Source organism: Scyliorhinus torazame, chromosome 29, assembly GCF_047496885.1.
Source record: "Scyliorhinus torazame isolate Kashiwa2021f chromosome 29, sScyTor2.1, whole genome shotgun sequence".
In the NCBI taxonomy this organism is placed as follows: Eukaryota; Metazoa; Chordata; class Chondrichthyes; order Carcharhiniformes; family Scyliorhinidae; genus Scyliorhinus; species Scyliorhinus torazame.
Window position 1 is genome coordinate 31,416,944 of NC_092735.1, and position 13,792 is coordinate 31,430,735.

At 50.7% G+C, this 13,792-nt stretch overlaps 1 protein-coding gene across 6 annotated transcripts in view; it reads left to right on the plus strand.

Annotated features, from left to right (window-relative positions):
* The window catches only part of LOC140403999 (liprin-alpha-3-like), a 185,493-nt gene that overhangs the window by 20,974 nt on the left and 150,727 nt on the right, over positions 1–13,792 (plus strand). The window lies entirely within an intron of this gene.

A 13,792-nucleotide genomic window follows, 5' to 3' on the forward strand; every position in this document is an offset into this window, starting at 1 on the left:
ACCTTTGGAATTCTGTACACCAGAGGGTTGTGGATGCTTCCAACGTTGAATATATTCAGGACTGCGATAGCCAGATCTTTGAGATCGAGTGACGTAGGAAGTGGAGGGATAAGTGGAGTTTGGGTTGAAGATTAGCCACAGTCGTATTGAAATACAGCTGGTTTGAAGGGCAGAATGAGAGCAGAAGAAATGTGTCCAAAGACGTGCCGATTAACTGGGTTGGCCGCGCTAAATTGGCCCTTAGTGTTCAAAGGTGTGCAGGTTAGGTGGGGTTGCGGGGATAGGGCGGGGGACTGGGCCGAGGTGGGGTGCTCTTTTGGAGGGTTGGTGCAGTCTCAGTGGGCTGAATGGCGGCCTCCTGCACTATGGGGTTCTGTGGCTTCTATGTGTAAAGGATCACATGGGTGACAGTGAGATCTCTGAGGTCACGCATGTAACTGACCAGAGAATGGGAGCAAGGAATCATCTGGGATGATTGGAGTTTGGTTTTGGAGCCTTCCCACTGTTTCAGGAGAACAAGGGATTAAAGGGGCTATTCGGCCCATCAGGTTTGCACTGACCCTCCGAAGGAACCCAACCTAGGCCCAATCCCCTGCCCTACCCCGTAACCCCACGTAACCATTGGACACTATGGGTCAATTTAGCATGTCCACATCTAACCACGTCTTTGGACTGTGGGAGGAAGCCGGAGCACCCGGAGGAAACCCACGCAGACACTGGGAGAAAGTGCAGACTCCGCACAGACCGTGACCCAAGGTCGGAATTGAACCCGGGGTCCCTGGAGCTGTGAGGCAGCAGTGCTAACCACTGTGCCGCCGTGCAGCTCAATTTGATTTTCATTTTCACCTCTCCTCCGATTTCCCCAAAATGGGAAATGAAGTTGGATTTTCCACCGTCGATCACACAAAGGGTGGGATTTAATAGTCTTGCCTCCAATAGAAATGGAAAACTTGGAGAGGAAGCCAAAAGCCCATTGGCTTTGGGCAGAACCGCAGTGACTAACCTGCTTCCAAATACACGAGGTTAACCGTGTGTGTATCATTGTCCTCCCACCCCATAGCCACTCTTGCTTTTGTGAGCAAAGAATTGGAGGTTAAGAGGGGATAAAACTTCCCCCACCCCCCCCAAAGAAGCCAAGTTACTCTCTGTGCATTCCCCCACCTCCCCACATTGTCTCAAACCAGCACCCTTTTTCTTTAAGGTTGTGTTAGCACCCTTGGTAAAGTGTCTCTTTTTTTGTGTGTTCATAGAACATACAGTGCAAAAGGAGGCCATTCGGTCCATCGAGTCTGCACCGACCCACTTAAGCCCCCACTATCCCCGTAACCCAATAACCCCTCCTAACATCTTTGGACACCAAGGGCAATTTAGCACGGCCCAGTCCACCTAACCAGCACGTCTTTGGACTGTGGGAGGAAGCCGGACCACCCGGAGGAAACCAACGCACACATGGGGAGAACGTGCAGACTCCGCACAGACAGTGACCCAGCGGGGACATTGAACCTGGAACCCTGGCGCTGTGAAGCCACAGTGCTAGCCACGTGTGCTGCCGTGATGTCTATTAAGAGGGGATTTTCCCCCCCCCCAAATGATGCCAAGTTAAGTTACTCCCTGTGCATTCCCCCACATTCCCGCATTGTCTCAAACCAGGACCCTTTTTTTTTTTTTTTTTAAGGTTGTGTTAGCACCCTTGGTACATTTGTCTCTTTTTGTGTGTTGGTAGACTAGTACAAAAGGTGAAGTCACATAGACTAGTACAAAAGGTGAAGTCACACGGGATCAGGGGTGAACTGGCAAGGTGGATACAGAACTGGCTAGGCCATAGAAGGCAGAGGGTAGCAATGGAGGGATGCTTTTCTAATTGGAGGGCTGTGACCAGTGGTGTTCCACAGGGATCAGTGTTGGGACCTTTGCTGTTTGTAGTATATATAAATGATTTGGAGGAAAATGTAACTGGTCTGATTAGTAAGTTTGCAGACGACACAAAGGTTGGTGGAATTGCGGATAGCGATGAGGACTGTCAGAGGATACAGCAGGATTTAGATTGTCTGGAGACTTGGGCGGAGAGATGGCAGATGGAGTTTAATCCGGACAAATGTGAGGTAATGCATTTTGGAAGGGCTAATGCAGGTAGGGAATATACAGTGAATGGTAGAACCCTCAAGAGTATTGAAAGTCAAAGAGATCTAGGAGTACAGGTCCACAGGTCATTGAAAGGGGCAACACAGGTGGAGAAGGTAGTCAAGAAGGCATACGGCATGCTTGCCTTCATTGGCCGGGGCATTGAGTATAAGAATTGGCAAGTCATGTTGCAGCTGTATAGAACCTTAGTTAGGCCACACTTGGAGTATAGTGTTCAATTCTGGTCGCCACACTACCAGAAGGATGTGGAGGCTTTAGAGAGGGTGCAGAAGAGATTTACCAGAATGTTGCCTGGTATGGAGGGCATAAGCTATGAGGAGCGATTGAATAAACTCGGTTTGTTCTCACTGGAACGAAGGAGGTTGAGGGGCGACCTGATAGAGGTATACAAAATTATGAGGGGCATAGACAGAGTGGATAGTCAGAGGCTTTTCCCCAGGGTAGAGGGGTCAATTACTAGGGGGCATAGGTTTAAGGTGAGAGGGGCAAGGTTTAGAGTAGATGTACGAGGCAAGTTTTTTACGCAGAGGGTAGTGGGTGCCTGGAACTCACTACCGGAGGAGGTAGTGGAAGCAGGGACGATAGGGACATTTAAGGGGCATCTTGACAAATATATGAATAGGATGGGAATAGAAGGATACGGACCCAGGAAGTGTAGAAGATTGTAGTTTAGTCGGGCAGTATGGTCGGCACGGGCTTGGAGGGCCGAAGGGCCTGTTCCTGTGCTGTACATTTCTTTGTTCTTTGTTCTTTTGTTGGTACCTCTGCCCCCAACACCGTGGTCCCTGCAGAGGCCCTGGTTACCACGGCCTGTTCGCTGTTAAACCAACTACTCAACAACCCTGCCCTGTTCCCTCCACTGGGCCTTGAGCCTCCCATCTCCTTTCCCTCCACACCTGTGTGCCTGACCTGGGGCTGATTGACCCTCTCCTTGCCTGACACTTTGGTCAGAATTTTCTGAAACAAATTGCTTCTTCAGTGTTTTCTCACATTATTTGGGTTTTAGATTGCACCTCCCCCACCCCCGGGCCACTCGACTTCCCCGTTTCTCTCGGCCCATTGCATGACTTTTCCAGAAGAGTTTTGGAATCACACCGGTTGCGAGCTGACGTGAATACAGCACCTAACCCGGTGTTGCAGAAAAAACACAGTTGAGCAGAGAGCAGACAGATGGTGTCTTCTGAGGGTGGCAGTTTTTCAACGGTAGTGCATTGGTAGATCTCGCATCAGTGTGTGCGTGTGTGTGTGGGTCGTGTTTGTGTGTGTGGGTCGTGTGTCCGTGTCTCACCGATATATGTGGTTCGTGGTGCGTCGTGTGTGACCTGTGGTTTGTGTGCTGCTTGTGGTTCACACGTGGTTTGTGTGGCTGGCGAAAGGCAGAAGGCATCGTATCACCAGAGGGCAATGAATATACTGTATTCGTGGCCGCACAGTTGCTCTGTAGACTTGCAGGACTTTGCGAGGAAGGAGCTTCTAAAAGAAAGGGATCAGAGGCCAGTGCAGCAATCTGTTTCTCCCTCGCTGCACTCTCCTCTTGCAGACTGTTCAATTCCTGTCGCCACATTACCAGAAAGATGTGAAGGCTTTGGAGAGTGTACAGAAGAGGTTCACCAGGATGTTGCTTGGTATGGAGGGCATTAGCTACGAGGAGAGGTTTGGATAAACTCGGTTTTGTCCTCACTGGAACGATGGAGGTTGAGGGGCGACCTGATAGAAGTCGACAAAATAATAATTAAAAAAAAAAAAATTTACAGTACCCAATTCAGTTTTCCAATTAAGGGGCAATTTAGCGTGACCGATCCACCCCCCCTGCACATCTTTGGGTTGTGGGGGCGAATATGCAAACTGAGTTCACCTGAGGAAGGAGCAGTGCTCCGAAAGCTAGTGATGTGAAACTAACCTGTTGGACTGTGACCTGGTGTTAGAAGACTTCCTCCTGTAACTGCATTTAGTAAACGTCGTGATTCCTAAACTTCGAATTCCAGGCCATAAGCTGCGCAAAGAAAGCTCTTGCAAAATAGGGAATCTTATATAGAACCTTCGATATACAACACCTGGAGAACAGTAGTCATTTTTGGTGGTCTTTTCAGAAGGATATAAAGGTCTTGGAGAGAAAAAAAAAATATATATTTTTTTTAATACCAAATTTAGAGAATCCAAATTCTTTTCCAATTAAGGGGAAATTTAGCGTGCTCAATTTACCCTCCCCTGCACATTTTTTTTTTTGGGGTTGTGGGGGTGAAACCCACGCAGACACTGGGAGACAATGACCCAGGGCCGGGGTCGAACCTGAGACCTCGCGGCGTGAGGCAGCAGTGCTAACCACTGTGCCACCGTGCCTCCCATTCCCTGGAGAAAATAATGAGAAAGTATCATCCTTGTAAATCTAAGATTAGAGCTATCGATGTTAGATGTTTAGCTGCTGTTGTATAAAGAGTCAAAGGTTCTGTTCCTTTTCCACAAACACCTTTATTTTACTTTAACCGACTGCACAAAACTCTTATCCTTACATCACCTGACACAAAGGCCACCTGAAGCCCCTTTACATATCAGTGTCAATTATTGGATACTTAACATAAATGAGACAACTAATTGGAATGTCTCTTAACCCATTACTTAACAATTGAGAGAGGTGAACACTCTGGGGCTCTTTATTCCTCTGGGAAAGCAAAGGTTGAGGGGGACCTGATCAAGCCTTTTAAAGTTATAAAGCGGTTTTGATAAGATGGAGAAAGTGTGGAGGAGATCAAAACCAGGGGCCATAAATATAAGCTAGTCACCAATAAGGAATTCAGGAGAAACTCCTTTACCCAGAGAGGGGTGAGAATGTGAAACACGCTGCCACAGTTGGATCATGGACGTATTTAAGGAGAAGTTGGATAAACACATGTTTGGGAAAGGAATAGCAGGCTGTGCTGAGAGGATGCAATGCTATAGGGTGGGAGAAGGCTTGTGTGGAGCAGTTGTACTACGTTTTGGGGAGCTGATGGTGCAGTGGTTATGTCACTGAACTAGTAGTCCAGAGGGCCAGGTTAATGCGCTGGGTCCATGAATTCCAATCCCACCTGGTGGAATATCTGTAACTTTTCTGATAAGAGGGCGACAAGATCTACATAGAAAACTTGAATATTATTGCACTTTGTGTGATGGCCATTTTGAAATGTTTGTAATGCTCTTTCAGATAGTTTGCAAACAAAGCATAATTTTGCAATAACATAAAAATTCCCAGGTGGTGCAATTTAAATGCAATTAATAAATCTGGAACATAAAGGTAAACTATCATCGATTGCCGGGGAAAAAAATACAAAAATGACAGATTTCCAGTATTCCTTCACAGGGTATGGGTGGCGCTGGCTGGCCCGAGCATTTGTTGCCCCTCCCTAATTGCCCTTGAGAAGGTGGTGGTGAGCCGCCGCCTTGAATGGTTGCAGACACGATGATTATTTCGGTTGAGCGTTTCTGAGGTGCAGAGTGTGATCGGAAGATAAATGTGTCCAGAATCAGCAGCTCGGTAGGTTGGTAAGCCTGTCCCAGAGAGCAGGAACTCGAGCTGAACGTGTGTAAAATCACCTCACCCGTCTCTCTGCCTCTCCTCTCCCCTCTTCTTCTCTCCTCTCCCCTCTTCTTCTCTCCTCTCCCCTCTTCTTCTCTCCTCTCCCCTCTTCTTCTCTCCTCTCCCCTCTTCTTCTCTCCTCTCCCCTCTTCTTCTCTCCTCTCCCCTCTTCTTCTCTCCTCTCCCCTCTTCTTCTCTCCTCTCCCCTCTTCTTCTCTCCTCTCCCCTCTTCTTCTCTCCTCTCCCCTCTTCTTCTCTCCTCTCCCCTCTTCTTCTCTCCTCTCCCCTCTTCTTCTCTCCTCTCCCCTCTTCTTCTCTCCTCTCCCCTCTTCTTCTCTCCTCTCCCCTCTTCTTCTCTCCTCTCCCCTCTTCTTCTCTCCTCTCCCCTCTTCTTCTCTCCTCTCCCCTCTTCTTCTCTCCTCTCCCCTCTTCTTCTCTCCTCTCCCCTCTTCTTCTCTCCTCTCCCCTCTTCTCTCCCAATTCTGGGCTCAAGTCCCACTCCAGGATCTTGAGCACGCAAGTCTAGGCAACACCTTTGGTTCACTGAAGGAGTGCTGCATTGTTGGGAGGTACAACCTTTTGGATGAGATGTTAAACTGAGCTCTGTCTGCCCTCTTGGACGGATGTCAAAGATCTCATGGATAGAAGGCGAGCTCTCCTTGACGCTGTCATGATATCCACATCAGCATATCATGGTGCAATCACACACACACTGATGGACAGGCAGTTGGACCAAACAGCACACACATAACATCGCAGCCAATCACCAGTGAGAGCACACGCACTATAAAACAGGGAACACCACAGTTCCCGCTCATTCTACCAGGAGCTAGCTCAGAGCACAGAGCTCACAGCGCGCCACTCAGACATAGACCATGTGCTGAGTGCCTCACTAAGATAGTGATAGGGCTGGGTCCACAGGTTAGCTGGTGAAGCACGTACCCAAGCCAGCAGTTAGTAGTTGTCATTGTTAAGACAATAAAACAGAGTTGTACCATCTACAGCCGTGTTGGATCATTTGTGCATCGGAACACCCAACACGACAGATGCCTTGGCCAATATTTATCCCTCAGCTAACATCAATCCAAGGTTGGATAATCTGGTCACTCATTGCATTGCTGCTTTTGGGATCTTTCTGTGTGCAAATTGGCTTCGCTCTTTCCTACATGACAACTTTTGGTAGTATTCTGTACTATCTGGTTGCTAGTTCTTCAATTGACCTGAGGTTGTTGCTGGGATATGGGTTGGGAGGCCTGTGTCTCATTCGACTGCTAAGGGCATCACGGCTAGCCTTGCTCATTATTCACACTTGGGAATTTGGGGTCATTAGAAAATGTTTAGGAACTGGAACACTGGCTGAGTTCCTCTCTCCCCTCTCTCCCCTCCCCTCCCCTTCACTGGCAAAGGGCTTCCGATGATAGTTATGGTACAGCAGCTGTTCCCTCAAAGAACGAACAAGCCCGTTTGTGTAGCACCTTTCAGGACATCCCAATGAAGCACTCTTAAAAGTCAAGTCACTGTTGTGGGAAATGTAGCAGCCATTTTTGGAAAAGTAAGCTCCCACAAACAGCAATGTGATATAAAAACCTGTAAACCTGTTACTAGGTGGTGAGGGGCGAATGTTAGCCTGGGGAGAATTTCCCAGCGCTTCTTGGAATAGCAGCACCCAAATTTAGCGTCTCGTCTGAAAGTTCAGCACTCCCTGTAATTACACCCCTTCGGGGTATCGTGTCAGTGATTGACGGGTCTCGGGCAGCATTGCGCTGACGGGTCTCGGGCAGCATTGCGCTGACGGGTCTCGGGCAGCATTGCGCTCCTTGCCCTCTCGCCATTTTCTTTTCTTTCTGGACTTTGTGAAAAGCGGGTAACTGTCTCTAATCCTACTTCACGTGGCTTCAATCCGGTCGAAATGTTAAACCAACCCTCTTGGGTGCTGCTTTTCTGAGAAGAGTTGGGAAATTGTCCCCAGGCGAACGTTTGCCCCTCAGTTTAAAAAAATATATATTTTATTGAAATTTTTCAAACAAACATTTTCCGGTTTTACAGCTTGACAAAGGAATATACATTAAACATTATTTAAATAATATATTGAACTAACAACAAACTAGAAACGAAAAAGCAAATATCAACAACTGACAAAAACACGAAATAATACTCCCCCTCCCCCCGGGTTGCTGCTGCTGTCCTTTCTGTCTTTTCATTATTGTTCCGCGAGATAGTCAAGGAACGGTTGCCACCGCCTGGTGAACCCCTGAGCCGATCCTCTTAACGCAAATTTTATTCGTTCCAATCTTATGAACCCTGCCATGTCGTTTATCCAGGCCTCCACGCCCGGGGGCTTCGCTTCTTTCCACATAAGTAGAATCCTTCGCTGGGCTACTAGGGACGCAAAGGCCAGAATGTCGGCCTCTTTCGCCTCCTGCACTCCCGGTTCTTCTGCAATCCCAAATATAGCTAACCCCCAGCCTGGTTTGACACGGACACCCACCACCTTTGAAATCACTCTTGCCACACCCTCCCAGAACTCGTGCAGTGCCGGACACGACCAGAACATGTGAGTGTGGCTCCCGAGCACCTCCCACACCTGTCCTCCACCCCGAAAAACCTGCTCAGTCTTGCTCCCGTCATATGCGCTCTGTGTAGAACCTTAAATTGAATCAGGCTAAGCCTGGCACACGAGGACGAGGAATTTACCCTACTTGGGGCATCTGCCCATAGCCCTTCTCCTCCCCCAGCTCTTCTTCCCATTTTCCCTTCAGCTCCTCTACCATCGCCTCCCCCTCGTCCCTCATCTCCCTGTATATTTCAGATACTTTGCCTTCTCCAACCCATGCCCCCGAAATCACTCTATCTTGGATCCCTTGCGTCGGGAGCTGCGGAAATTCCCTCACCTGTTGCCTCGTAAATGCCCTCACTTGCATGTATCGGAAGGCATTCCCTGGTGGCAACTTATATTTTTCTTCTAGCGCTCCCAGACTTGCAAACGTCCCGTCTATAAACAGGTCTTTCAGCTTCCTAATTCCTGCTCGCTGCCAACACTGAAATCCCCCATCTATCCTCCCCGGGACGAACCTGTGGTTACTCCTGATCGGAGACCACACCGAGGCACCCGTCACTCCCCTGTGTCGCCTCCACTGCCCCCAGATCTTCAAGGTCGCCACCACCACTGGGTTTGTGGTGTACCTTTTCGGGGAGAACGGCAGCGGCGCCGTCACCAGCGCTTTTAGGCTCGTTCCCTTACAGGACGCCATCTCTAGCTTTTTCCACGCCGCCCCCTCTTCCTCCCTCATCCACTTACAGACCATCGACACATTGGCGGCCCAATAGTAGTCACTCAGACTCGGCAGTGCCAGTCCCCCTCTGTCCCTACTGTGCTGCAGGAACCCCCTCTTTACCCTCGGGGTCTTTCCCGCCCACACAAAGCTCATAATACTCCTGTCTATTTTTTTGAAAAAGGCCTTTGTGATCAGGATGGGGAGGCACTGAAACACAAAAAGAAACCTCGGGAGGACCACCATTTTAACCGCCTGCACTCTGCCCGCCAATGACAGCGGCACCATATCCCACCTCTTAAAGTCCTCCTCCATCTGCTCCACCAGTGGCATCAGGTTAAGTCTATGCAAGGTTCCCCAGTTCCTGGCCACCTGAATCCCCAGGTATCGAAAATTCCTTGCCACTCTCCTCAGCGGCAGAGCATCTGTCCCCCTGCCCTGTTCCCTGGGTGCATCACATAAAGCTCACTCTTTCCCATATTTAATTTGTATCCCGAGAACTCTCCAAACTCCCTAAGTATCTGCATTACCTCTGGCATCCCCTCTACCGGGTCCGCCACATACAGCAGTAGATCATCTGCGTATAGCGACACTCGGTGTTCCTCTCCCCCTCTAAGCATCCCCCCCACCACTTCTTAGAATCCCTCAGCGCTATGGCCAATGGTTCAATTGCCAATGCGAACAGTAACGGGGACAGGGGGCACCCTTGTCTTGTACCCCTATGTAGTCGAAAGTATCCCGATCTTTGCCTGTTTGTAATGACGCTTGCCATTGGGGCCCCATACAAGAGTCTGACCCATCTAATGAACCCCTCCCCGAACCCAAATCTCTTCAGCACCTCCCACAGATAGTCCCACTCCACCCTATCGAATGCCTTCTCTGCATCCATCGCCACCACTATCTCTGCCCCCCTCCGGTGGGGGCATCATCATCACCCCCAGCAACCTTCGTACATTGGCATTCAATTGTCTCCCCTTTACAAACCCTGTCTGGTCGTAATGTACCACCCCTGGGACACAATCCTCTATCCTTGTCGCCATCACTTTGGCCAGCAGTTTGGCGTCTACGTTTAGGAGTGAGATGGGCCTGTATGACCCGCACTGCAGCGGGTCTTTATCTCGTTTCAGGATTAGCGATATCGTCGCCTCCGACATTGTCGGGGGTAATATCCCCCTTTCCTTAGCCTCATTAAAGGTTCTCGCCAAAAGCGGGGCCAGCAGGTCCATATACTTCCTATAAAATTCCACCGGAAACCCATCTGGTCCCGGGGCCTTCCCTGCTTGCATGTTCCCAATTCTTTTGATCACCTCATCCACTGCAATCTGCGCCCCCAGACCTGCCACCTCCTGCCCCTCCACCCTCGGGAACCTTAGGTGGTCCAGAAAGTGTAGCATTCCTTCTTTTCCGCCCGGGGGTTGGGACTTGTATAGCCTCTCATAAAAGTTCTTGAACACCTCGTTCACTTTCCCTGCTCTCTGCTCCATATTTCCCGTTTCGTCCCTAACTCCCCCGATCTCTCTCGCCGCCCCCCTCTTCCGAAGTTGTTGGGCCAGCAGCCGGCTCGCCTTTTCCCCATATTCACATTGTATTCCCTGTGCCTTCCTCCACTGTGCCTCTGCCTTTCCCGTGGTCAGCAGGTCAAACTCCGTCTGTAATCTTCGTCTTTCCCTGTATAGCCCTTCGTCTGGGGCCTCCGCATATTTCTTATCCACCCTCAAAATTTCCCCCACTAATCTCTCTCTCTTTCTTTACCCTCTTGTTTCCCCTTGTGGGCTCTGATGGAGATCAGCTCTCCTCTAACCACCGCCTTCAGCGCTTCCCATACTACCCCCACCTGAACCTCCCCATCGTCATTGACCTCCCGGTATCGTTCGATACATCCCCTCACCCTTCCGCATACCCCCTCGTCCGCCAGTAGTCCCATGTCTAATCGCCAGAGTGGGCGCTGTTCCCTTTCCTCTCCTAGTTCCAGATCCACCCAATGCGGGGCGTGATCTGAAACGGCTATGGCCAAGTACTCCGCACCTGCCACCTTCGGGATCAGCGCCCTTCCCAAAACGAAAAAGTCTATCCGGGAGTATACCTTGTGGACGTGGGAGAAAAAGGAGAACTCTTTACCCATCGGCCTGGTGAATCTCCACGGATCCACTCCCCCCGTTTGTTCCATAAATCCCTTAAGCACCTTGGCCGCTGCCGGCCTTCTCCCGGTCCTGGATCTGGACCGGTCTAGCCCTGGGTCCAGCACTGTGTTAATGTCCCCCCCCATTATCAAGTTTCCCACCTCCAGGTCCGGGATACGTCCCAGCATTCGCTTCATGAATCCCGCGTCATCCCAATTCGGGGCATATACATTCACCAGCACAACCGCCTCTCCCTGCAGTCTGCCACTCGCCATCACATATCTGCCCCCACTGTCCACCACTATGTTCTTAGCCTCGAATGATACACGTTTCCCCACCAATATTGCCACCCCTCTGTTTTTCGCGTCCAACCCTGAGTGGAATACCTGTCCCACCCCCTTTCCTTAGTCTAACCTGATCCGCCAACTTCAGGTGCGTCTCCTGGAGCATGACTACGTCCGCCTTCAGTCTCTTTAAGTGCGCAAACACCCGTGCCCTCTTAATCGGCCCATTTAAACCTCTCACATTCCACGTGATTGGGGGGCCATTCACCCCCCCCCCCCCCTCGTTGACTAGCCATCCCCTTTTTTAGGCCAGGTCCCACGCACCCGTCTGTCCCCCAGACGGCGCCCTCCCGCCCCGACCACCTCATCTCGTACCAGCTCCCCCTTACACTCAGCAGCAGCAACCCAGTTAATCCTCTAGCTTGATTACTCCTCCCATATTGCTTCCGGAAGTCAGCTAACTCTGGCTGACCTCGGCTTCCCCCGTTCATTTTTTGACCTCCCTGCGTGTGAGGCTCACTTCCTTCCTGCGCCCCTTTTCCCGCTATAATTTCCATAGCGCGGGAAAATGCCTGCGCTTTCCTCTCGGCCCCGCCCCTTATGGCGCAGTTCCCTCATTCCCCTTCCCTGTCCCTTTTTCCCACCGGCGCCCACATTTCCTCGTGTCCCCCCCCCCCCCCCCCAAATCGGGGGGAGAAAAATTCCCCGTCCAACATTGTTATACAGTAGCCCTCCCCTTTCCCCACTTTACATTTCTGTACCACCACCTCGCTGCCTCTCTCCGAACATCAAATTCTCAAATCTAGTCCAGTTTCTCTTCTTGAATGAATGTCCATGCCTCTTCCGCCGTCTCGAAGTAGTGGTGTTTGCCCTGATGCGTGACCCACAGTCGCGCCGGCTGCAGCATCCCAAATTTGACTTTCTTCCTATGGAGCACCGCCTTGGCCCGGTTAAAGCTCGCCCTCCTTCTCGCCACCTCCGCACTCCAGTCCTGATACACACGTATCACCGCGTTCTCCCATTTGCTACTCCGTGCCTTCTTAGCCCAGCTCAGGACCATCTCCCTGTCCCTGTAGCGATGGAACTTCACCACTATTGCTCTTGGTGTTTCCCCTGCCTTTGGTCTTCTCACGAGGACCCGGTACGCTCCCTCCACTTCCAGGGGGCCCGTTGGGGCCTCAGCTCCCATTAGTGTATGGGGCATCGTACTCACATACGCCCCAGCATCAGCTCCCTCTGTCCCTTCGGGGAGACCTAAAATCCGTAGGTTTTTCCTCCTCGAGCTGTTCTCCAGGGCTTCCAGCCTTTCTATGCACCTCTTGTGTAGTGCCTCGTGTATCTCCGTTTTTACCACCAGGCCCTGTATCTCATCTTCATTCTCGGCTGCCTTTGCCTTCACTCCACGGAGCTCCATTGCCTGGACCTTTTGTGTTTCCTTCAGTCCCTCGATTGCCAGTAACATCGGCGCCAGCACCTCTTTCTTGAGCTCCTCCACACATCATCGGAGAAACTCCTGCTGATCCGGGCCCCATACCATCTGGGCTCCATCGGCCGCCATCTTGCTTCTCCCTTCTCTTCTCTGCCGCTGCTCCAAAGGATCCTCCGCAATCTGGCCACTACCGCCGCTCCTTTCCATCCACACCCGGGGGGACTCCTTCCTTCGTCACCTCACACTGGGTTGGGTCGAAAAAAAATTCCGTTGGGGCTCCCGATAAGAGCCCAAAAGTCCGTTGGAACGGGAGGTGCCGAGCTTAGCAGTGCATCGCCGCAACCGCGTTTGCCCCTCAGTTAACACCTATTAACAGGTTTTCTGGTCATCATATCACATTGCTGTTGCTGTAACCTCTGTTCTAGGGTGGCTAAATCTGAATGCCGAGAAGAGTGTGGCCTGGCTTTATGTGATGGTCTGATGGAGAGCATTTAGGGGCCCATTCTGACCTGTTTGAAAAGAAGGGGCGCACTCCATTAAAATGGGGATGAGGAGAAATGTTTTCTCTCAGAGGGTCGTGAGTCTCTGAAACTCTTCCTTGAACGGCCGAGGAATCCGAGCCGTTGAATATTTTGAAGGCCAAGCTGGATGGGTACTTGATTAACGAGGGGCGGGGGGCGGGGGATGTGAAAGATTATTGGGGGTCAGCAGGAATGTGGAGTTGAAGTCACGATCAGATCAACCGGGAGCTTCCTCGGGATGGCCGCATGGGCTATTCCTGCTCCTAATTCGTAAGATTGTATGCAACTTGTTTACGTTTCGGATTTCCATTGCTCCACCGTTGACAGCTGTGTCTTCAGCTACCCCTGGACACAATCTCTGGAACCTTCTACTTTAAACCTCCCACCACCAACATTCCCCCACCCCTGCTCCTTAAAGCCCACCTCTTGGTCCAAACTGACCTTATGACTCCTTATGAAATGAAATGAAAT